At 43.5% G+C, this 25,993-nt stretch overlaps 1 pseudogene; it reads left to right on the top strand.

Annotated features, from left to right (window-relative positions):
- The window catches only part of LOC102435014, a 92,363-nt pseudogene extending 74,656 nt beyond the window's left edge, over positions 1-17,707 (top strand).
- Positions 17,708-25,993: the final 8,286 nt, after the last annotated feature.

The following is a 25,993-nucleotide window of genomic DNA, read 5'->3' as shown; positions in this document are numbered from 1 at the left end:
GATCAAACTATTAGTAAGAGTGGCATCTCAAACCCATCGCTTTCATTTTAAAATAAATTTTCTCCTGATTTTGAAAGTTAGATATGTTCCCTGCAGAAAATCTGGATAAAAGTAAAATTATGACACAGAGCTAGTTGCTGTTAATGGCTTGGGTTTTCTTCTGTTTTTTTCTTTCTCTCTTTTTTAAAATTTCATTTCTATGTTCAGATATGTTACAATTATATACACATACACATTTTTATTGATATTGAAATCCTATTATACATACCATTTTTATAACCTGCTTTTTGGCAATATAATGTCGTATAGCATTATAGTACTCTCAGGTGATTCAGTATTTGTATATATTGCAAAATGATCATCATAATACTAAGTCTGGTTAAGGCCTATCACCACACATAGTTATTTTTCCCTTGTGATGAGATTTTTAAAGATCTCTCTGAGCAGCTTTCAAATATGCAATGCAGTGTTATCAGATATAGTCACCATACTCTACATTTTATCCCCGGTATTTATTTATTTGTTTATTTATTTTATTCTGACCAACTTTACCCATTTTGGTCCCCTCATCCCTGCCTCTGGAAACCACCAATCTATTTTGTGTCTATGAGTTCTGGTTTTTTGGTGTTTTTTTTTTAGATTCCACCTATAAGTGAGATTATACAGTAGTTGCCTTTCTCTGCCTGACTTATTTCAATATAATCTGCCTTTTACTTAATTAGAATATCATTCATGTATCCGGCATGCATTCAAGGAGCATCTCCTGTATGCCAGGTGCGAGCTGAGTCCTGTAGTCAGGTGGGGAGCTGGCATTCAACCAATCATCACGGTCATTACTGCAGCGTCAGAGCGGTGCTAAGTCACAGGGAGGAAGGGAGAGCGTGCTGGGAGGCAGGACCCAGAAGACCTCGTTCCGGTTGAGAGGTGAGGAAACGGCTTTCTGGAGAAGTTGCCCTGGACACCACGTGTTCTAATGTGTAATGTTTCCCCCCCACGTCCCGCGTGGTTCAGGGTTCAGGATCTGGAAGAGAGGCCGCACACAAATGAAAGAGACCAGACAAGAGACAATAATTTGGAAATTGGGGGGCCAGGCGAGAGCCCATCCCAAGAGGATGGACTCCGCTTGTGCTCAGGCCTTGCCACTCTTTTATTCAGTTTGGGATACACCCTTAGCCCTTAGGCAGGCCAGTTCCAGTCACAGGTAGACTTTCTTATCAGTAAGGATTTACATGACTATCTGGTGGGGAAGTTGCTTCAGCTACCACTGTCTCGACTGAACAGTGGGTGCACAGCTCTGACCTTTGTCGGGGCTTCAAGGGTCACCAGCCTTCTGGGTTCCTTGTTCACACCTCTCTGCTAGTGAAGACAATAGGCAGCTTCCCACATTTAAGAGTAGGGGCAAGGGGCCAGCCAGCATCATCCAATCAGAGTGATATGAGTATGGATCCAGAGCCAGCAAGAGTTTCCAGGCTGGGGGAGGAGCCTGGCAGGAGGTGAATCTGGAGCGGGAGGCAGGCTCAGATCCCCGGCGCCCTATATGGACTGGGGGCTTCATCCTAATTACAGGGAAGGCAGTGAAGGACCTTACAGGGAGTGATGTGACCCTCAGTATAAAAAGACCATGTAGGCTGAATCGAGGAGTATGGATGGGGAGAGGGGAGAAGGAGTTGATCATTAAATATTCTCCAACACAATTTTTAATGGTAGCATACTATTCTATTTTGTCAATGTGCCTCACTTAAAAAAAAATGTGTTTGGTGTTACCTTTGTTATAATCCTCAGAGTAATGAATGCCCCTGCAGAGAAGTTATTGTGCACGGCCACGATGCTGGCCTCCCACGAAGCCACTGGCGGTGAACTTGCTGGACCAGAGCGCATGTGCAGTGTGAAGGCTGGCTTTCCATATTGTTACGTTACCCTCTAGAAGGGCAGGGAACCAATGTGCTGATTTCCATACACCCTTGCTTACTCTGTAATTTTAAAGACGTCTGTGTCCTGATGGCCTATAAAGGAGACCTCATGTTTTAATGTCCATTTCTTTGATTACCAGTGCAAGAGACCATTTTTAAATAAGTGAATTTATTTTTATAGTTTCTTTGAATTGCTCTCAGATCCCTATATTTCTATCTCTGGACCAGTGCCCCTCGCAGTGCACCGCACCCCCTTCGGATGTCTTCTAGAGAAGATTTCACAAGATTTCCTGGGCAGGTAGGCTCTAGCATCAGGGAGGCCATCTTCTAAACTTAAAGGTGCTGACAGACAAAAGTGGCCACCCTATGAGCAGGAGATCCAGGTATTTTTATCTTTCACAGAGACTTGTACAAAAAAAAAAAAAAAAAGACACAGTAAATAATTTAAAAATAATTTTTAAAAATTTAAAAGATAGTTTAAAAATTAAAAAAATAATTTAAAATTTAATTTAGAGATGTTCTTTCTTCTGCTGACAAATAAGAGAGCTGTGGCCTTAAAACATTCAGCTACTTAGATCAGCACTGTCCGATGGAAATATGACATGAGCCACATATGCAATTTAAAGTGATCTAGTGCCACAATAAAACGATAAAAAGAAAACCAGTGAAATTCATTTTAATAACATTTTATTGAGCCCAATCTATTCCAAGAATTGTCATTGCTACATGTGGCCATTAGAACAATTATGGATGTGATATTTTATATTCTTTTTTCCACACCAAGCCTTCAACATTCATTGTAGGTTTTACATTGGCAGCGCGTCTTCGGTCAGACCGGCTCCGCCTCAGGCTCTCGGCAGTCACACCCCCTGCGGCTTCCCTGTCGGACAGCATGGTGCTAACTGGAGAGCCTGCTGCTGAGCTTCACGGCCTCACGGGATTATTCTAGGGCCGGAGTTCAGTGTTTAGTGAACTGGTATACAAGGCAGGCACCCAAGGGGGAAGTTCCTTGATTGCAGTCTCTGTTCTTCCATTGTGGGACTATTGTGAGGTTATGAAGTGCAGGTCCCGTAGTGAACTCTCTAGGTGGTGCAGGCGGTGTCAGGGTGTGGTGGTTCTACCTTGCACACACATGTATTTTTTTTTAAAAAGTTTGACCTCAGAAAGCAGAGGATGGATGAACAGAGAGGAGATCTTCTTGGGCAGAACATCCTGTGGAGTCCATCTGAGCCTTTAACTTTTGGCCATAAAGGTATTTCTGCTCTTCAAGGCAAATGGGTTCTGTTTCACCTTCAGGGACTTTGATCTCTGTACTCACCGTGTCTGATGGATGCAGGGAGTGGCCAGCAGGTGGGGCCAGCGAGTTGGTAACCGCGGAAAGTGCTAACCAAGGCTTCCACAGCTGGGACCACGTTTGGGGCTCAGATGCTGATGTGATGGGCAGCTGGAGGTGTTCATCCTGTAAACAGGGGAAATGGATAATTGGAAGGTTTTTTCTTATGGTCTAAAATGGCAGAAAAAAAGCCCCTTTTTCACGTTCATAAATATTTATCAAAAGCCGATTCCAGGCCCGGCCAGGAAAAACAGAAAATCTGCAAGGGGATCATTTTGAGAGCTGGATGTAAAAGAAATTCCATTAATAAATTTTATACTGATTACATATTGATATGATAACACTCAGAGTAAAAAGTAATAAGAGAGTTAAAAGAAAAGTGGCAGAGAAGTACTTTGTAGAAGGAAAGACTGAAAATAGGATGAACTAATATTGGTCCCTAAGGGGTGGGGACAGGAGGACTTTAGTAAGTGGGGGGGATGAAGGGGAGGATTCTCGGCTGGAGTGAGAGGGTGAAGGAAAGTTAGATCTAGGATTGGAATATTTTGCAGTCCAACCCCCACCTCCCACATTTGCTGCCCAAAGCCCGTCTCGGAATCCCTGCTGTGAGCATGTCTGTCCCTGAGCTGCGAGGGGAGCCTGTTGGGTCTGTGTAAGCCAGCGGTTCTCAACCTGTGGGTCTCGACCCCTTTGGGGGTCGAATGACCCTTCCACAGGGGTCGCCTAAGACCATCGGAAAACACGTATATAATTACATATTGTTTTTGTGATTAATCACTATGCTTTAATTATGTTCAATTTGTAACAATGAAATTGGGGGTCACTACAACATGAGGAACTGTATTAAAGGGTCGAGGCATTAGGAAGGTTGAGAACCACTGGTTTAAGCAAAATCCAGGTCAACAGCGTTCGTTATCTCAGAGGATATCAGCAAGCAGCTGATCTTGTCTACAGGTGTGTGTTGTGTGGCTGGCTTGGACCAAGTTTTAAAAAATTTCCAAGTTAGTTGTTAATATGTAAACAAGTTTTTGCTGAAACATCCAGGTTTTCAAATAGGGCTGAGCCGTGGTGCCTTTGCTCAGCACCATGTCCCTGCACTTCCTCCGCTTTCAGCTCCCCTCCTGAGCTTGAGGGCATTTGAGTTAGGAACCTGTAGCTCTTAGGGGAGGCAAAATCTTACCTCCACTCTGTTGGAGTTTTTTGTGGGGGCTAAACCTAAGAATTAACTTGACATAGGACAGTTTAGCAGGAGAAAAGCATACAAATGTATCTCATAGACATTTTATGTGCCCAGGGAGCTCTGTAAGGAAGTGGAGACCCAAAGCAGTGGCAAACCCTAAGTGTTTTTACACTGGGTTGAACCAAGAGAGGCACTGGTGGAGATGTGACTCACCTATGCGGGGAGGCGAACGGCAGATACGAATTGTTTAAACAAGGGTTGTTGGCGCAGACTTCTCTCAGTTGTGATTCCCCGCTGAAGAGTGTTTCTTTTCTCCTGGCACGGGGGAGTTTTTATGTCCTGTTTCCAGGAAGATAAGGGGAGAATGCCCTTCTTGCACCTGCTTTGAAAAGTGCCTTTAGCTCAAAATAATCCTTACGCCACGTGGCATGTTTTGCCACTCTTCATCACATTAAGATGTCCCTGTGAGCAGCGGATTTAAGAGAGCAAGCGTCTCTCCAAACCAGAGCCCAGGAAAGCTCGAGCCATAGGGATTGCATGAACACCACACACCCATCCTCCAAACGAAGAGAAGAACTCGGGGGAAGATACGCTGCGAGGAGGCTGAGACGCAGAGGAAAGGTCTTTGCCTGGAATAGACTTCCTGATGAACAGAAGCAAAATTGAGGAGATAATTTATTCTGAATAAGATAAACAGGGAGGGTATGATTTCTTAAAATGTCTGGGGTGAAAAGACATGAAAATGCCTGAAATGAGAATCAGAGCTGGGACTGTTGATTAAAGCAGGGGTAGTAGAGACTACGCTGTAGAAAATGCCATCGGCTGAGGGGGTATGTTACCAGGTCCTCCAGAATGCAGAGCAGGATGAAAAAGATGAAAAGAGGGAGAGATACGGAAGCCAGAGGTGACAAGTGTAACCTAGAAGCAGTAGGAATTTTGAACGAAAGATACAGAGCAAGAGATTATAAGCAATGACCGCAGGAACAATAGAAAGAAGTTTGCAAAACTAAAAAAACACTTGGATGGAAAATGTTTCCTAGGCTTTTCAGGCAAATCTTTAATAGAATCTGTGTTAAGACAAACCCTGGTAAGGATTTTAAATTTCAGGATCTAGCTTCTGAACCGAACATTAGAGAAAGTGAAAGAAAAAAGGTTATTTTAAAAGGACACAAATCAAGTTAGTTTCCATTTTTTTTTTGCTTGAATATCTAAGTGAAGAGAACATGACTAAGGCTTGCAGAGTTCCCAGAGACCTCAGCTGTGACCACCAAATTTTATACCCAGAGAAGATGGTATTCTTTGACCAAGGGGTCCAAAGGAAATGCAAAAGTCTCAGAAAATATACCTCCTAAATAAATCCATTTATGCAAAGTAACGCTAAATGTTCCATACACAATGTGCTTCTGAATCCTGTGTTTTATATTTAGGACTAGCATTGGCCTTCACATCCAACATCCATTTTTATTAATTCTGCATTTATGGGCCCTATTGTAAGCAGCTTCTAATAGGAACAAATATGCAGCCTTGTCAAATTAATGCTGGTTTTTAAACATTTCTTTTCACAAGATATGCAATCGGTGGGACCATAAGGAGCTTCTCTGAGGAAGCCTTCCAGCGGATTGGTGATCATTGGGAGTGCATATCACAGACATTAAAAGAGCAATGATGCTTTTAGAAAGGATTTGCATTGGTTCCTTAGTGCCCCCTGCAGGAAAAAGTACACATATTTCTGTAAACAAGAGAATTGTTTACAGAAACCTAACATGGTGCCTATCACATAATAGGTTGGCAATAATGGATGAGTGTTTGGCCAAGTCAAGAAAAACACTTCTATATAAACATTTATTTATCCATTCTCCTATTGATGGACATTGGATTATTTCCAGTTTGGAGCTGCTTTGAAGAAACAAAATTGCTGTGGACATTGTTATACAAGTTTGGATGCATTTTTTATTTCTCTTGGGTAAATACTCAGGAGTGAACCTGGGTTTATGGGGTAGATGTACATTTAATTTTCAGGGAGATACAATGAAAACTAATTAAAAAGACTTAAAAGAAAGATTGTTAGCCCTGAGTATTGGCAAGGATGTATAACAATATTCCTTTTAAAGGAAGACTCTTCAGCCTGGCTATTGTGGCTCAGTTGGTTGAGTATGAACCAAGAGGTCTCTGGGTCAATTCCCAGTCAGGTTGCAAGCCCAGGTTGTCAAGCCCCAGTAGGGGGTATGAAGGAGGAGGTTTCTCTATCCCTCTCTCTTTCTGTCTCTCTAAAATCAATAAAACTTTTTTTTTAAACCAGGCTCTACAAATTGGCCCAGCCTGTGTTGCTAAGCGATTGAGCATTGACCTATGAACCAGGAGGTCATGGTTCTATTCCTGGTCAGGGCACATGCCCAGGTTGCAGGCTCGATTCCCATTGTGGGGCCTGCAAGAGGCAGCCGATCAATGTTACCCTCTCATTGATGTTTCTATCTCTCTCCCCCTCTTTGAAATCAATAAAAATATACTTAAAAATATAATATTCCCTTTATATCCCATTTCTTTGCAGACTTTATGCATTCTTTTTAAAAGTTAACATACAGCAAAATTTACTTTTTGGTGTGTAGTTCTATGAGTTTTAACACACATATAAGTTCTTGTAACCACCCTCACAATCAGGATGTAGCATGAGTCCATCATCCAGAAAATTCCCTTGTGCTGCCTCTTTGTAGTCAAGCCCTCCCTCACCCGTAAACTTTGACAACTACTGCTCTGTTCTCTGTAGCTATGATATTGCCTGTTCTCAACTGTAATATAAATGGAAGTGTGCAGCATGCAACTTTTGAGGCTGGTTTCTCTCTCTCAGCATCACGCCTGTGAGAGTCGTCCCTGTTGTAAGTATCCAATACCTCATTTCTTTTTATTGTTGAGGGCATTCTGTTGGATGACATGCAAATATTTGTTAGTCTATTCACCCACGGAAGGACATTTGAGTTTTTCTCAGGTTTTGGTAATTAGGAATAGAGCTGCTTTAAACATTTATGTACAGGTTTTTGTGTAAATGTCAGTTTTCATTTCTGTTGGATGTCGGTATCTCTTGAACGATTTTTCTTCATGATGGTTACATTTTTCTGGTCTTTTTTTTTTTTTTACATGTCTTGCAATATTTTATTGAGTACTGCTCATTGATGACATTTTGTAGACTCTCATTCTGTAATCTCTCTCTGAAGACGGTTTACCTTTGAGTTCAATAGACTGTTCAATGATTGGGTGATCACCCCAATAATTGTGTAAACTTGGTTTTATACTTTGTTATGCCATATCTATGAAAAACCCAACGTAGCTAGTTCACAAGCCCCTCTAATTTGGTGGGAACCAGATTCTGAGCTTTTTCCTCTGTGGATTTGGTCAGGGCTTGGTTTTAGGCTTTGCTAGGGCAGGCCTAGAGTAGACATGGTCCTTACGCATAGAGGCAAACTTTCTGCGATGTCAGCTTGTTGCCTTGGGAGGAAATGAGGTGTTAATAGGTCTTGCTACTTGGTCAGGCTGGATTCCCAGTGTCCTCTAGACTTCAGTATCACATTCCCATTCTTAAACTTACAGCAGCCAGTCTCAGGTAGGCCTGGTCTCATCCAATGCATGTGAGCTCAGCCCTTGGACGGGGACCCCAACATAAACTTCTGGGGTGCTCTTCTGTTGTAATTCTCTCCTCTCAGTGCCCTGCTCCACAGTTCTAGCTGTTTCAGCTACCCCAAACCTAGATCTTTGCCCAGCTGAGCAGGACCACCATGCTCGGCTTGGATGTCAGCTTATTGTGCCTTATTTAGGATTGTCCCCAGGCATATTGCTGGAGGGCAGGAAGCTGGGTTTGCAGCACAGCCCAAGTTTCCTGTCTGTTAGGAGTTGCATTTCTTGTACTATTGTCCAATGCCTGAGACCAGTGGCTTCCTGGATTTATCTTTTTTAAAAAAATATATATTTTTTTATTGACTTCAGAGAGAAAGGAGAGGGAGAGAGAGAGAGAGATAGAAACATCAATGAGAGAGAACCATTGATCGGCTGCCTCCTGTATGCCCCCTACTGGGGATAGAGCCCGCAACCCGGGCATGTGCCCTTGACCGAATTCGAACCTGGGACCCTTCAGTCCACAGGCTGGCATTCTATCCACTGAGCCAAACTGGCTAGGGCTGTCTTTTTATTTTTTTATTTTTTTGTGGCATAGGGAAAGTCTGGTACCAGATACTTTTATCAGAAGCTGACTTGAATGACAGATTCAGGATGATTTATTAAGGGCAACCAGATGTTTTTTGCTTGTAACCTAACTTTTCATCAAGGGCAACTTTGTTTTTTTCCCAACTGCCTGAGAACTCTGTGCTGAAGGGTACGAGGGATCTGACCTGACTTGGGGATTTTTGTGTTTTTATGTTGGCTACATTGAGTGGATTTGGAACTTTTTCCAAGGAGCTGAAACATAGCTTCTGTAAAGTGCACTAGGTAATGAATTTTTAATTTTCAGTCCAGTTTTACCACGGTGGTAAAAACAGGTTCAATTATATGCTTATTGGGAATTCTAGATTCTAATAAATTCTGAAGCGTTTTCCTCCAGCTCAGTATGACTTCAGAACAGCCCTGCCCTTCTCAAAAAGGGTAGTTTTCTTAATTGTGGGGTGGAGACAAGGTCAGTGCAGGAAGGAGAGCAAGTGTTAAGTAATAATAACAAATTATGGGTCGTGTCTACTAACTTTTCAAATGTATCAGATAACAGTCTGGCTAACTTTTCAAATGTATCAGATAACAGTTTGGGCTCAGCAGGAGCCATTGAGTTCTGTGCATCCTATTTCTTATACTCCTCCTGGGACCAGTGAGTTAGCCTAGACATTTTTTTCTGATGGTTATGGCAGAGATCTAAGGGAGCAGATCCAACTGCATGAGCACCTTTTCAGCCTTGGCTGTATCTTATTTGTTAGCATCATATTGGCCAAAGCAAGACACATGGCCAAGCCCAACATCAACGACACTTATTCCTCCTATGGAAGTGAACAGGAGAAAGTGACTATTATTGAGCAATAATCCAATCTCCTACAAGCACTCATTATACACGAGTCACTAAGGCTACAAGTAAGGCATAGTCATTTGCCCTAGGAGCAGTAAAAAAAATTGATCCTGAACCATTAGAACAGCGATCTTACAGCTAATGGAAATTGTAGAGAAGGAGTTAAAACTCTAGTTCAAATGAACAGAAATTCTCAGGCTCTTAGGATTTTTTTCTTTTAATTTCACACCCTGGAGAATGTTAAACTTGGATTGCTGGCAGTCTACCAGAGCATTGTGTTGAGCTGAAATCCCCTGCTATTAATAACCAGGGATACTGTGATTTTGAGATTTAAACCATGATCTCATGTTAGAAGCTGCAGAGTGCCAGGAAACTGTTTGGGTTCATAACACTTGTAAAAGCACTTGAGCAAAGATGCTGGGGACTAAAGGGGAAACTCATAAGCAGGTCTGCAAACAGGGCTGCAGGGCTGCATGGCTTTGTCTCAGGGACTCGCAGTAAGAAAGGTGCAACAGAAAACTGAAATATGCGGGCCATCCCGCCACTGAGAGCAACCATCTGGGTTTATTGACATGAATAGCTGGAGGGGCCAAGGAAGATCTTGATGGATTGCAGAGAGTAGGGCCATGGCCTGGGTAGACTGATGCCTGATGCCTCCTCTCCCCTCCCCTTTTTTTAAAAAAATATATTTTACTGATTTTTTTACAGAGAGGAAGGGAGAGGGATAGAGAGTTAGAAACATCGATGAGAGAGAAACATCAATCAGCTGCCTCTTGCACACCCCCTACTGGGGATGTGCCTGCAACCAAGATATATGCCCTTGACCGGAATTGAACATGGGACCCTTCAGTCCACAGGCCGACGCTCTATCCACTGAGCCAAACCAGTTAGGGCTCCCCCCACCCCTTTTGAGGCCCCTCCTTTAACATTTAGTGTTGGTATTAAAGTGAAGCCTGAGGAAGGCTCAGAAAACCTAGGTCCAGAGGAATGTTGAAAACTTAATGTTTTTTTTTCTTCTTTTCCATCCAATATTTAAAGCAGTGAAGTCAGGGACCTGAGCTGAAGGGCTGGGTTATGGTGTCCAGGATCCCCAGATTCCTCCAAGTCTGACTCTTGACCACACCCAAGGATGACTGAACAAAGGAACAGAGTTAAATAGAAAAAAATGTACTGGGATACATGATGGAAGATTTCAGGTTGTGTGTAATCCATCTTAGAAATATCTGCTCTGGTCCAACTCTCTGGTTTCACAGTTAAGGAAGCAAAAAGCCTTTCTTGGGGTCACCTAAGTCTATGGCAAGGGCAGGAGAGAACCAGTCTGTGGCCTTACAGCAGCAGCTAACAGCTAACATTTAGTGAGGACTTGCTGGTGCTAGGCTGTTATAAACACTATATGTAAATATCCTTTTGTCATCACCAAAATTCTATAACGTAGTTACTATAATTATTCCCACCTAACAGAGAAGGGAAATGAGGTACTAAGACACCACACAACTTGTCTATTGTCACACAACTAATGAGTGGGGAGCAAGGATTTAAAATCACGGGCTGACTTAGAGCTTAGATTCTTTATACATGGTGGGGCAAAAGTAGGCTTACAGTTGTGAGTACCTGAAACACACAGTTTATTCCTGTATTATTATTGATTAGTTATTGTATTATTTCCCATACAAGCAACTAACTATAAACCTACTTTTACCTACCCCTGTATGTATTATTTATTTATTTATTCATTTACTTACTTACTTATTAATTAATTAAATTTATTGGAGGTAACATTGTTTAATAACATTGTTTAATAACATTATATTACATTCATTGTTTTCCGCAGCGAGAGAGAGCTAGTTAGACCATGACATACACTACAGATCCCTAATAGACAAGGATGTCTCTCTTCTTGGAGACTGGCGATCCCGTAATTGTAAGGCATCGGAGAGCACTTAGGTTTTCTCTACAGAGAGGTGAGGCTGGAAAATACAATGCTTTGTGTTCGAACAGCCGCAGGGAAGCTGGGAAGCCTTTGGAGCTGTCCAAGGTGCTGCCTCCCAATTTTCAAGCATCTTTGTCTGTTGGCACCGGTTACCAATGTTTACTAACTTTTACCAATAATACTTGTATTTCTACTGTGTTCTAGGCATTTTATTTATTTTAAAAGTAATTTATTTTTCATGGGCATTTTAGATTTGTTATGTCAGTGTAGCCTCACAACAAATCGATTTGTTATGTCAGTGTAGCCTCACAACAAATCAATGACCAAGAGGGTATATAGGGAGAAAGGAAGAAAAATAAAATAAAGGGGAAAAAAGAAGAGAGAATCATATAAACTACTAACCGTGTTACAAGGAATCGTGATGTGGAAAGAGGTGACAAGAAAGTCCTTATGCAGCCCAGGTTTTATGATCTAGCTGCAAGGGAGGCTGGTCTTGCCTCTTCAGCTTCTACCGTGGGAGGTGGATCCTGCCTTCCACCAAGTTTCCTAAGAAGGGAATCTGAAGCCATAGGAAGGGCATTTGGATGTTTGGCAGTCAAAACAAAACACAACAAATAAACCAAACCACCAACAAACAATGTCTCCCACACATGCACGAAGGTTACATTTTATATCATGAAAGGGTATCTAGAAACACTTTTTAATGTTTATTTTTCAGATATAAATATAGAGTGTCCTAAGAATCAAAGCACTTGCAGTCACAACTAAAAAGGTCAGGAAATTGCCTGGTATTTCATGGCTGGGATTTCTCAAATTGTAGCCTATTACAGACTGAAACAGAGCACCACTTGACCTTTTCCTGTGGCAAGATGTTGCATTATTGGAATTCCCTCTTTTTATGATTTTTTTGGCCCTTTCACCCTTTCCCAATTATTTGAATTCAGGCCCAAGAGGAAAGAAATGAAGAGAAAAGATATGGTCTGAAATTTCAGGTTAGGGGTGAACCAACTCTCTTTTGAACTTAGAGAGGAAAGAGTTTTTTCTTGCTTATATGAGTAGAACATGGGATTGGGAATCGGGAAGCTCAAATCCTAATCTTGGGAAAGTCCCTGCCTCTCTCTGGACCTGAGATTCCTCACTGATGGGGCCCTGGTTTGGTGTCAGGCAGACCCAGAGGGAGGTGGTGGCCCTAACAGATTGTGACTATAGCACTACCAGCCCACACCCAATAGTTCCCTAGCAGAACTATTATAACAGCACTAGAGGCCCGATGCATGAAACTCATGCAAGAGTAGGCCTTCCTTCCTCCGGCTGCTAGCACTGGCTTCCCTCGCAGTCCGGGCTTTGTCTGGAAGGTCGTCCAGTCTAATCAGCATATTACGCTTTTATTATTATTATTATTATTATTATTTAAAATATATTTTATTGATTTTTTACAGAGAGGAAGGGAGAGAGATAGAGAGTTAGAAACATCGATGAGAGAGAAACATCGACCAGCCGCCTCCTGCACATCTACTGGGGATGTGCCTGCAACCCAGGTACATGCCCTTGACAGGAATCGAACCTGGGACCCCTCAGTCCACAGGCTGACGCTCTATCCACTGAGCCAAACCGGTTTCAGCCGCTTTTATTATTATAGACAAAATCACTCTGAGTGAGGTTGGTCCTTGGGCTGATGGTTGTGTCCTATTAGAAAATGTTTAAGAAATTAATCGTGTGCCCTATCAGCCTAGGCCTCTCGGTGTATGTGAAGGGAGGGGACTCGGCACCAGGAGCAGTTAAACGCCTGGGTTATGACCACAGACTAATCTCAGTTTGGAGATCAGCTCTACAACTCATGAGTGGAGGAGCCCTAGGCAAATTCCTAAGCTTCCACACCGTGGTTTCCTTGCACACTCTGATCATGCCCAGCTTACAGGTCCCTTTCAGACTCATTGTAAGAGTTAGATAGATGACAGGGGTAAGGCATGTGGCACAGCCTGAAGGAGACTCCACCCGAGGGGCCTTTGACAGACAGGTGGCTGCAGGAAGTGCCTGATGGGGCTGAGCAGTGGACAAGAGGTCAAGTGTGAAGCACCGTCCCCCAGTGGAAAGAGGAATTTGGAATCGTTTCCAGGCAGATGGACTGAAAATGTTCTTAGGATCACTGGCGGGTGAACTTTGAATCTGTGTCTTATTCCTCTTTTGCCTATGGATTCCCCAAAGTCAGCCAAGGGAAGGGCTCAACGTGTCTTTCTCAAACAGAACTGAGTCTGTGAATGAGACCAGACTTCAGACTTGAATCTGGCAGTTTCCCACTCAAATTCCTACATCGGTTGTTTTTCATTTTCAACCCCAAATGGAACATATCGGGGCTGATTCATTCCCTTTCTTATTGTACGAGACTAAGAGTGGTGTGTGCGAGATATTTTTTAAACTCATTGTTAAGTAGCTCCCATGTGTCTACATACATCTGCATCCACACCGCAGGGGAAAGGAAAGAAAAGAAGCAGGGCCTCATTCCACAGGGGTAAGGGAAGTCTAAGTGGGTGCACAAGAAATCCACGTTACCCTAGGAGTGATGTGGCCTTTCGCAAAGAAAAGCAACAAGAGTGTACTGTTTTAAAACAGAGAAAATATCTCTTTAAAATCTAGCTTTTCCAAAAAGGTCAGAGAAGTTTAAGGTTTACTCAAGTGTAAATGTCAATGGGAATAAGTGATACCTGTGAGAAAGTGGGGAGACCACTGACCTTTTATCCAAGAGGAGGCTAGAAATGATGTCTAAGAAGGGCGAGGGGAGGAAAAACACCATAAGGATTTTGAACAAGGAAAAGAAGCCAGAATCAAGGAAAACCTAATGAACCGAAACCGTTAGTGCCACACACACGATGCTTTCAGTTGCAAAGCTCTACACAATCTGGTTAAATATTTAAAAGGGTGATCTATTAGGTTATTAACTGGTCAACCTGCAGGAGAGGTTTGACTCTCAATGTGACCCCGGACTTTCTCTTTTAACCTCAGAACCGGGCTTCATGCTCACACATACTTTCCCCTCGTAGGGCCAGGGGAAAATGGGAATTTTCCACATGCACACAGAAGAATCTGCTCACTGGATAACAAACAAACCCCAGAATTGGTCTCTGCCATGCTCCTTGAAGATGGAAACAAGTTCTTATTCTTGTATTTATCCTTCCAGAATCTATCACGTTGCCTCATTCAAAGGAGGCATTCAGTCAATGTTTGTTGAAGGGAGAAATGAATTGCTTTTTCCTGTCACAGTGGGATTTGGAAGCCATATCCTGGTGATGGGCTCAACCAGTCTTCTTTTTTTAAAAAAAGTTATTTTTATTGTTGAGAGTATTACAGATGTCCCCCATTTTCTCCCCTTTGCTCTCTCCACCCAGCTCCCGCCCCACCCCAGGCCTTTGCCACACTATTGTCTGTGTCCATGGGTTATGCATATATGCATATAAGTTCGTTGGTTCATCTCTTCCCGCCCTCCCTCTCCCCACTTCCCTCTGATATCTGTTAGTCTGTTGCATGCTTCCAGGTCTATGGTCCTATTTTTTTCATCAGTTTATTTTGGTCATTAGATTCCACATGTATGTGAGATCATGTGGTATATGTCTTTCTCTGACTGGCTGATTTCTCTTAGCATAATACTCTCCAGGTCCATCCATGTTGTCTCAAAGGGTACAGCTTCACCCAGTCTTCTTGTTTCTTCCCACCTTTTAGTCTCACACACAAGAGATGTGTGCCCTAATGCAGGATGAGAGAAAGTCCCCAGTACCTTGAACAATCTTCTCTCCATGTTGAAAAAGTCAACCCATGACAAGAAAGCAGTGGTTCATAGCTCCTCTGCCAAGAGATGCAAACTATATTTCATATGAGTTTCCCTAAACGTCAAACACAGAGACTGAAAATTCAGACTCTGCTCTCTCATGCTGTGGTTTCACACTGTGTGTCTTTACCCTTCTCTCACCCTGATTAAGCAATAAAAACTTGAAGGGCAAAATCTATAATATCTACTTCTCTGTATCCCACACAGTACCGAGCACAAAGCTCTACAAAGTCCTGTGAAGGAAAGGAAAAGATTAACTTCAACTGCTCCAGTGCTGCAGCCCAAACAAACCATGTCAGAGTGACATTTTCCTGCTGAATGCTGGAAATTTTTAGGGTACATGTAATTCAAAGGCTTGGCACAAATTGTTTCTGGGATAAGCCAGTTGTATCCAAGATGGGTGAATGTCTGTTCTAAATCTTTGTACTTAATCGCTTCCTTCTGATTCTTCAATCTGAAAGGCTGCTGGACTTGGAAAATATAAAATCGAGGTTCTTGCCCAAGTGTTGTCATTTACTAAAATTTTAAAATAGGGATAATAATATCTCAGATGCTGAGTTGGAAAGCTTGAATGAGTTGACAAAAGTACCTCAGAAATTATAAAGTATGATACAGAGGCCTATAGTACTTTACATCTTGAAATTTATCTAAGAAATCCTCCTATTAGATATTGAGTTGATCTGACTTAAAATCCTTGGAGATGTTTTCATAGGAGACCTTTGAAAACTATGTCCTAAGTTAGGGTTTGCAGGGGCCCTGCTATGCAATAGTTGGTCGATATTTCACCAACAGGCCTTGGTTTGTGCTCAAAGCTAAATTATCTCATGATAGCTACCATGGGGACAAATAATACAAGGAGTGGGTTTATTGGAGGGTGAGTGTTTTTAAAATCATTTTACCGCACAATCAGTTACAGTGAGAGAGAATATCTTCATCCCATTACCTCCATTATAACCAACCATGAGAGCCCTGGCTGGCGTGGCTTAGTGTTTAGAGTGTCAGTCTGCGCACACATGTACCTGGGTTTCAGGTTCGATCCCCAGCTGCGTGAGAGGCAACCAATTGATATTTCATCTCTCTCTCTCTTCCCCCCTCCCTTCTACTCTCTCTAAATATATCCTTGGGTGAGGATTAGCAACAACAATTAAAAAATAAAACCCCACTAGAGAGGAGAAGTATCATTGAGATCAGTTTCATGGTGCACTCCCCCACCTTCATCGGCAAACTGCATCTCTAATAGTAACGATTATTTTACTCGCCTCAGTGGAAGAAAGGTTATTGAGTATTCTCCAGGTCTCTGGGGGAATCACTATAAAGTGAAGTACTTTACACAGTAGGTAAACCATAACTCTTACTGACCTTCTTGCAGTTAGAAAAGGCACATCCTATTTAAAGACACATCGCTCCCGTTGTCTTGGGACTGATATTTGAGGAAAGTCACCTATCAGTTATTAAGTAGCTTCTAGACACTTGTCTCCATCATTGGACAGAGAGAAGTCATGTGGCCACTTCTGGTGAGTGGTGACAGATTAAGGAGATACAAAATCTGAAGTGATTGTTCTTATGCGCACGCACTACTAGATGAACTGGACTTACCAGACAGTTTAGAAAAAGGGATTCAGGCACCAGTATGTTTGTTCACTTTCTGAATGTGAGTGTGAGAGGCAGATGCCTTGGAATTGACATCTGCCTCCAATTTTAACTTCTTCAGTTGGAGAAAGAACATAACTGTGAACCCAACTGTGAGCTCATTGAGGGCAGAGATCTGTAGCTTACCTTTCTGTCTCCTTAGCACCTAACATTTCCTTATCCATTTAGCAACGATTTTATCTAAACCAACATTTACTGAGGCCACAGCGCAGACAGGAGCGACAGCCCCTGTCATTGATGTCCCTCCTCCTTTCGCAGCTGCTGCCATTGACGAGGCGATGGAGGCAGAAATGCCCTTGGTCATGTGGATCGTGGAAGGAACCCCCCAGGGAAAGACCAGGCTGATCCGGTCTAACCGCCCCAGTGTCCTCAGTCCAGGAGAATGTGAAATTGGCATCAGGCCCGGCCATATCACAGGAAAGGAAGAATCGGTATCGTGTCCAGGTCTGGCACCCTGACCTATGAAGCGGTTCACCAAGCAACGCACGCTGTTGGACTGGGCACTCTTTGTGCATTGGCATCGGGGGCGATCCCTTTCCCGGGACAGATCTTATTGACTGTCTGGACATCTTTCTGAATGATCGGCTGCAGAAGGCATCAGCCTGGTTGGTGAAAGCGGTGGGAATGCCGAAGAAAATGCTGCTGAGTTTTTGAAGCAACATAATTCAGGTCCGAGGCCAAGCCTGTGGAGTCCTCATTGCTGGCTTGATGGCTCCTCCCGCCAGGAGAATGGGCCAGGCCAGTGCGATGATTGCGGGAGGAAAAGGTGGGGCAGAGGAGACCACCTCGGCCCTTCAGAGCGCAGCTGGGAAAACCATCTACAAGGAGTGTGAAAAGAGGAAGATGCTGTGAAAGGAAAAGCAAGAAGTGCCCGAAGCCCAGAATGAATCATTGTATAAAGTGAACCAGCAGCACTTGGCTGCTCTTGTCCTCTGTCCGTGGGCCTGCGCCTGTCCCTGGGCTTCCAGGGCGGTGGGAAGTCAACACAGAGACAAGGTTTAGGAAGGTCTGTATTGAGACATTTTCACTTCATTGTGTAACAGGGACAGCCAATGAATCTACCCTTTGATTTGAAAAAAAAAAAAAAAAAAGCAAAGCTGCTGAATGTCGTAGCCTTCTGTTAAGTCCCATAACCATGTTCTTCTCGCCATCAATTCTCATTAAAGGTTGGTTGAGCCTAAAGAAAATGCCAGTTTTGCTAATTACTAAAGATATTTAAGGAATAATCTCCATCTTACAATGTTAGATGAAGCATATAAATAGCAGCCAAGATTGATTCATGACCAAAGCAAACTGGAGGCAATCAATCACTGAACTCATTTATTCCAGAGCATTCAATAGAGAAATGTGGTCTAAAATGTGGCAGGTGAGATGGTTTTAGATAATATCCAAAGTGAATATTTAATTTTAATAGTTGTACTTTTTATTTTATAAGAAAAATGTTGGTTTTTCTATTTATGGGAATGATATATTTAAATTTAAAAGTCAAGTTGAGCTCTAACTGGTTTGGCTCAGTGGATAGAGTATTGGCCTGTGGCCTGAAGGGTCCTGGGTTCAGTTCCGGTCAAGGGCATGTACTTTGGTTGCAGGATCCCAGCCCTGGTTGGGGGCATATGGGAGGCAACCGATCGATGTGTCTCTCTGTGTTTCTCTCAGTGTTTCTCTGTCTCTCCCTCTCCCTTCCATTCTCTCTAATAAAAAAAAGTCAATGGAAAAAATATCCTCGGGTGAGGATTATAAATAAATAAATAAAATAAAATAAATAAAATAACAATAGCATAGGTGGTAGAAGAATATGGGGGAAAAACAAAGATGCTCCACAAATGACTAACGTATGCAGCACAGACCAACCAGTTATATGATCACTCAGAAGTGAAGATATTTTAATTCTCAGCCTACTCTCAACTTTCATCCAGGGTTTACTATATATCATGCACCAGGCCAAACATTTTACTTGTATCAGCTCTTTTTGTCTTATAACAGTTGTCACCCGAGAACCATTCTTTTCTTATTCTTAAGCTAGAGGCCCAGCTCACGAAATTTGTGTGTGGATACGGTCCCTAGGCCCAGCCTGCGATCAGGGCCATCTTCCCCAGCTGCCCGCAGCCGGCCCCCCCGCCATCCATCCCCGGTTCCCCGTTCGCCATTGGGTGATCAGAGCCTGCTGACCAGGAAAGGGACCAAGAGGTGGTCAGTGCATCTCATAGTGACTGGTCATTCTGGTCATTCTGCCGTTAGGGTCAATTTGCATATTACCCTTTTATTATATAGGATAGAGGCCCTGTGCACGGGTGGGGGCCAGCCAGCCTGCCCTGATGGGGGCCCTGGATTGGGGTGGGGTCTCTGCTGGGGGGGGGGGCCAATCGGGCTGAGGGGCCACAGTCGTTCTAGTCTCTGGTTGTTCTGGTTGTTCCGCTGTTTTGGTCGCTGGGCTTTTATTATATAGGATAGCAGAACTCTGATTTTATTGAGGTGGCAATGACTCCCCATTCAAAGACTACATTCCCAGGTTGCTTTGAAACCAGGAATGCCATATGACTATTTTGACAGAGGAGCTAAAAATGATGAGCGGAGAAGTTGTGTGGCACTTTTTAGACTGGCTGCTACATGAAGCTAACTCATATGGAAGGGTGCACATTTGTTTTTCCCTTTTCCTCCCTCCTGCTGCCTGGAATGCCGTTGTGATAGCTGGCACTCCAGTAGCCTTCTTGGAACATGAAGTGAGTTCAAGGATGGATGCCCAGTGCTAGAATGGGGGAATAGAAAGAGAGCAGTACGAGGCCTCAGTGACTATTGAGCTGTATCTCTGCTTAACTGTCCACCTCAGATCTCTTTTACCTGAGGTAGAAATAAAATTCTATCTTTAAAACTTCCTTTATTTGAGGTTTTTGGTTAAAGCAGCCAAACCACTGATAGAAGGTGAAATATCAATTTGAATATAGTTAACTGTAAACAGAGCTTATGGAAGCTTACACAGAGGTTTATTTTTGTCACATAAAACAGTAAAGATGTGTGTGGCTGTTCAATGGTGCCATTCAGAGACCATGTTCGCCTCTGTTCTTCCACACTTACTATGCTGGCATTCATCCTCATGCTTGGTGCCTCATGGCTGCAAGAGGGCTGCTGTAGCTCCAGCCATTATGTCCACACAGCAGGCAAGAAGAGATGCAAAGTTTTGTCATCACAAGGTATTGTCTTTTTATTTGGGGAAGGAATTCCTCCCCAGCAGAGTGCTCCCAACATCTCATCATATAGCACTGCTTCTCCTGGATCTGTAGTGGGGTCTGCCCCACTGAAATATATTGGGTTCCATTACTAGGGAAGAAGGAAGTGGGGAGAGACTGGCTAGGCCATGGGCAGTGGGGAAACAAAGCCTCAGAGTTGAGGTGACATGCCAATATTACACAGGGTCTTTGGTCTCCAGGACACAGAAGAACGAGGTTTTGAATGAAGCTCAAACTCTCAAACCTGGGGTCTTAACCACTTTGACAAACTTCTCTCAGAAAGACCTTAAACATCATTGCTTTCCCTTCATCAAGTTTTTAGACTCTGTTAGAGATTTTATACAGAATCCAGGTTAAATGGCAGGTAGAGCTAGAGAGACCTGAAAAATCTCTTTCAAATTAAGCTTCCAGTGCTGCTCTGGTAGAACCTTTGAAATGATGAAAATGTCCTATGTTATGCTGTCCAAGATGGTAGTCAGTAGTCACAGCTATTGAGGACCTGAAATATGGCATTATTATATGTCAACTAGAGGCTTGGTGCACGAATTCATGTACCGTGAGGTCACTCGTCCTGGCCTGCAGGACTGGGCTGAAACCAGCTTTCTGACATCCCCTGAGGGGTTCCAGATTGCGAGAGGGTGAAGGCCAGGCTGAGGGACCCCACTGGTGCACAATTGAGGCTGGGGAGGGACACAGGAGGTTAGTCATCTGGGGAGGGACTGTGGGAGGGCTCCAGGGCATGTCCAGCCTGCCCTCAATTCTGATTGGCCAGACCCCAGCAGCAAGTTAATCTACCGGTTGGAGTGTCTGCCCCCTGGTGGTCAGTGCATGTCATAGCAAGTGGTTGAGCAACCTTAGCATATCATTAGCATATTATGCTTTGATTGGTTGAACAGCTGACCGGTCGACCAGACACTTAGCATATTAGGCTTTTATTAATAGGATATAATAGGGGCTAAGAAACTGAATTTTTAAATTTTACTTAATTTCAATTAAAACAGCCATATGTAGCTGCAGAACCTCAAAATGTTAGTTCCCAGAATGCACTCACTCCCCAAGTGCTAAGAATCAACACCCTCTCTGCCCAAATAGATATTTTTGTTTTTAAGAATTAATGGCCCACTGTTGCTTTTCATGAAGTGGTGTTAAAGGCCAGCACAGGTAATTATTTTATTTAAAAAAGTTCAGTGTGGACATAGTCATGTTATAAAAGGATTGAGCTGTGAATAATACTGATTTATGGAGCCCCAAGTTTACTTCATAGTAAGTCAGGCTTGCTTGTCTGTAGTTCCAGGAGGACAGAGCTTTGGGCCAACATAAGAAGAAAGGTCTGGTAAGCAGAGCTGGTCCGCTGTGGCACGGGGTAGCAGGAAAAGGTACTGAGCCTCCCATTAGTCCCTACGCAGGACTGCTCCTACTACCTTCGATACAAAAGCCCATGATAACTTTCCTGAGCCAGTAATCACTTTGGATCATTAGTCTCCAGGATACAGCTTAAATGCTTTGCCCTAAGATTGTGTCCAAAGAGATGAAGGTATTTTAGGATATGTCCTGTTCATGGATCTCGTCTGGAAGTCTCAAGAAAAGCCAGTAAATCCCATCAGCTTTTCATCTCCCATAATACCAGACTCTGCTCCATTCTGTGTAATCACTCAGAGCAAAGGAGCATGCTCCAATGCAAATTGAACTCGTAACCAGAATGGGAGCTCAGTTCTAATTTGCAAACATAGTCACCATTTTTAAAAAAAAGGGCTACTGAGATATGTATGTTGAAGCCCCTCATACAATATGCAAGACCTTAGATGACAAATGATATAGTATGGGAGTTGTTAATGGTGTCTGTGCTTAAGAATACTAATGATTATTCAGGAAACCCAAAAACTAAAGTTGAAAACTTTCTGTGCCCTCTACCTTAAGATTAAGAAACAGATGGCCATCTCTAGAGCTCTCTATTTCCTGTAGTTGTGAGTGAATGCAGCCACAGGAGCCTATTTTATGCTAAAAGCCTCCTCTGCTAGATGTAATCTTTCCACACCTGTGGAAAAATGAATAAAATGAGAAAGACCCACTCGCTCTGACCTTGGCTCTCAGACGGATGATGCACCAAAAATAGTTTTCTTTTCTCCCTGACGGGCGCTAATTCCAAAATGACAGCACTCTAGCCTTTTGACAGTTTCATCCTTAAGGTTTGTGTGGAAAACGAGGATGCCTGACCCCAACCGTGAACTTCCTTGGTGTTGACCTTGGGCCAAGTAGAATGCACGAGAGGGCTTGTTAGATATCAGAGTGAAAAACGGAGAGGGATTTAATATTATTTCAAGATAGTTTATTGTAGAGGCACGGTCCTACTTTATTTTTCAGTGTAAGCACTTCCTAATTCCACACATTTACTCCAGTGATGGACAAGCTTCCTGTTGTTATAAAGGAAAAACAATCTATAGGAAAAAAAAACATAGCTTTGAGATGGGGAAAAGAGGGAGAGGAGAAATAATAGAAGAGCCACAGGCTTAAAGAAAGAAGACTTCTGGCGGTGTCAAAAACGGACATATGATCCAGGTAACTCACTTCATCCTGCTATGCCTCAGTTTCTCCATCTTTTAAAAAATATATATTTTACTGATTTCAGAGAGGAAGGGAGAGGGAGAGAGAGAAAAAAACATCAATGATGAGAGAGAATCATTGATTGGCTACCTCCTGCACCCCCCCCCCACCCCCCGCCACTGACGATTGAGCCTGCAACCCAGGCATGTGCGCTGACCAGGAATCGAACTGTGACCTCTTGGTTCATAGGTGGACACTCTTTCACAGATGGAGAAACTGCCCGGCCAGTGTGGCTCAGTTTCTCCATCTGTGAGGGAGGAGCTTGTTCTAGATCTGCAACCGTGACTCCAGACCAGCATTATTATTACCACCTGGGAAGCTCGTGCTAGTCTGAGAGCAGCTGTGAGAATCCCATTATAGAGGCTCTGGTCTCAGATGCCAGAGCTAAGCTGCAGGACAAGCCCAATATCTCGAGCTTCCTGTTCTCCGAGGTGGCTTCCAGAGGGTAAGTCTACGATTCTAAGGTTCTACCCGATTTTGTACACGGTTCCTGTGTCAGCTTAACACTCTCTGCACCATAGCAATCGGTTTATGTTTTGAATGCCAGGGGGCCCTGTAAAAACCTTCCAATGGTGAGCTCGAGGTGTAGGTCTAGAGAAGCTAGTGTTTGCATCAGGAGTATTCAGCCAGTGAGTGAGTGGCGTTGCAGGAAAAGGAATGTTCCAGTTGGCTTTCAACTCCTGCTTGTGGTCTTGGGTTTTTCTGGTCTCACCCCAATGGAAACAGTGTCGCCAAACGTTATGAACAGGGGCTCTGGCTTCAGGCTGCCTGCTTTCGACTTGAGCTCCCTCACTGCCAGCCTTGGGTAAGTGACTTTCTGTTTCAATCTTACCTGTAACTGGGGGACACACAGTGTCTTCTTTGCAGAGCTGTTGTGAGGATTCAGAAGATACCGTTCATGTAAACATGCTCATCATTGTGGCTTGTGTGTAGTAAGCACTCGATAAATGTGAAGAGCATGATGAATGTTAAGCATCGTTAGTCTGCTTCTCAGTATTCGGCAGCTTTCCAATAAGGGTGGGGATGTTTTCCTATAGCAGGTAATGTGTGCAGGGCATGCAAAGGTAACATCTTTGGGAAATTATTTTATATTCGGGGAGTATCTTAGATATGCAATAATGGCCCAGGGGGTCAATGAAGTCAAAGAGAGTAAGGAGTCAGATGGTATCATAATCTCAAAGAGAGGAGGAGCCAGCCGGCACAGCTAGTCCTTTCCACAGTGTTACCTCTCTGAGTACATCTCTCACCTCCCCACAGTGCGGAATCCCGCCTTCGTTCTCTTGGGTCACGTCCCCAGTTCACTGAGCTCGGACCAGGAGGCTTCCCCTATTAGGTGGGACTCCTGTTACGTGCCCGAGCCACCCCCATAACTTCCCATTTGTAGTGCTTGTTACTGTTGAAATAATGTGTTTGTGGTTTGTCCTCATTTGGCTGTAAGCTCCTCGTGGGCCAGGGCCATGCTTGTTAGTTGTATGTTCATGGATTAGCCCAGTTCTTGGTTTGAATGCAGTTGTCAGAATCCACCCCCTCCCCATGCCACCCTGATGCCTTGGCACAAATGTGTATTCTGAGGGGTGACGGGTGTGCTGGGTTACTGAGTGCTCTGCCCTTGGGGAGTCCAGGCAGGGAGAGAGATTGCCAGGGGTCTGGGGCAGTCTCCTCCACCTCTAGCGGCTCCTTCTGTTCACTCTCATGTGAAATAAAATTGTCCAGGTGTGCTAGGAAGTTAAAAAGATTGGTAAGTTCTGGCTGGTGTGGCATAGTTAGTTGGAGCGTCATCTCTTACACAAAAAGGTCGAGGATTCGATTCCTGGTCAGAGCACATACCCAGGTGCGGGTTCGATCCCTAGTTGGGGTGTGTGCAGGAGGCGGCTGATTGATGTTTCTCTCTCACATGGGTGTTTCTCTCCCTCTCCCTTCCTCTCTCTCTGATATCAATGAAAACATGTCCTCAGTTGAGGAATAAAACAATTAATAAAAAAAGCTTGGTAAGTACCACAGTATTTGCTGTATGGATGGAATAATAACTATGTAGATAGATGGATAAATGGATGTCCCAATCCATGAGGAATAATGCTGATGTGTTGGACAGTGTAATAGAATCAAAGAAGTAGGTGGGACTATCACAGAGCAGACCCACGGCCACTGAAGTAGGGCACAACAAGCTGCGCTGATTGCTAGCTAAGCAAGGGAGACTCCCATCCCTTAGGAAAAGTACTTTAGTTTCCTCAAATAGAAAGGAGAGCTCAATCTAGCCTGAGAGAGAAGTTTTGTCTAAGTAGGATGCAAGTCTGTGTGTCAAGATCTGATTGGATTCAAAGTGGCCTGTGAGTTCTCTGTCGACATAGGCTGTTATTCAGTTTCCTGTCATTGACCCTGAGAACATAGTCCTCAATCAGGTCCAGGAGGGTTAGTGAGCTCTTGGTCATTCGCAGGCGACACTACCCATGCCTATTCCAGCTACAGGGTGTCCTTGTCACGCCGTACCACTGTGAGGAATCCCTCCCTACTAGCTCCCGTGTAACTTGACCAATCATTTCAGCAAAATGGCCAAATGGTGTTGGTTGAAGGAAGGTGATTCTTATTCATTTATTATTCCTCGTTAAGACAATCACAAGAAAACATCGTGTATTGCTTTACTTGTTGCATTAAGAGTCCAGGTTAGGAAAATGGGTTGCAGGGTGTCAAGTGAGTCAAGATTTCAGAGATTTAATATCCAAACAGAACTGGTGTGAAAGGAGGGCAAGACCGTTTCCAAGACCTCCTAGCCCACCATTCTCTGTTTCGTATCTGACATCATTTCCTCAGCGCCTAACAGCCTTCAAGGGCCATATATTTGCAAAAGGGCCTTCCTATGGTTTCCAACTCTGCCTGAAGATGTCTGTACTATGTTTGGTCGAGAGGCTGGGGGGTAGCACACCTTATAAGATATATTAAATTTGTTTATTTAGGGTTTTAAGTTTTTGTACTGTAGGTACTTAGGTGCTGGTATAAGTACGGAGTTTGGCTGAGGCCTATTTGATCGTGACGTAAATCATGAAATAATGAATGATAAGACCCCAAAGATATTAAATATGAGGAAATTTCTCCTCCTTCCTCAGGTGCGTTGCCATGGTGACTGTGGGGTGTGTGTATCAGCAACGAGCTCTGGAGGAAATAGGGGGAAATGTTGTAATATTGGGACTCAGAAAAATTTGTGAAATGGCTCCACTGATGGGCTCAGGGCGCGGGGAGCGGGAAGAAAAAAAGAAAACTTTACGCCTTTGCTAGCCAGGGAGAGGCAGGGAGTTATTATTTTTAGAGAAAAAAAAAA

Source organism: Myotis lucifugus, unplaced genomic scaffold, assembly GCF_000147115.1.
Source record: "Myotis lucifugus unplaced genomic scaffold, Myoluc2.0 scaffold_56, whole genome shotgun sequence".
In the NCBI taxonomy this organism is placed as follows: domain Eukaryota; kingdom Metazoa; phylum Chordata; class Mammalia; order Chiroptera; family Vespertilionidae; genus Myotis; species Myotis lucifugus.
Note: the sequence above shows the minus strand (reverse complement) of the source record. Positions and strands in the feature narration are given on the sequence as shown.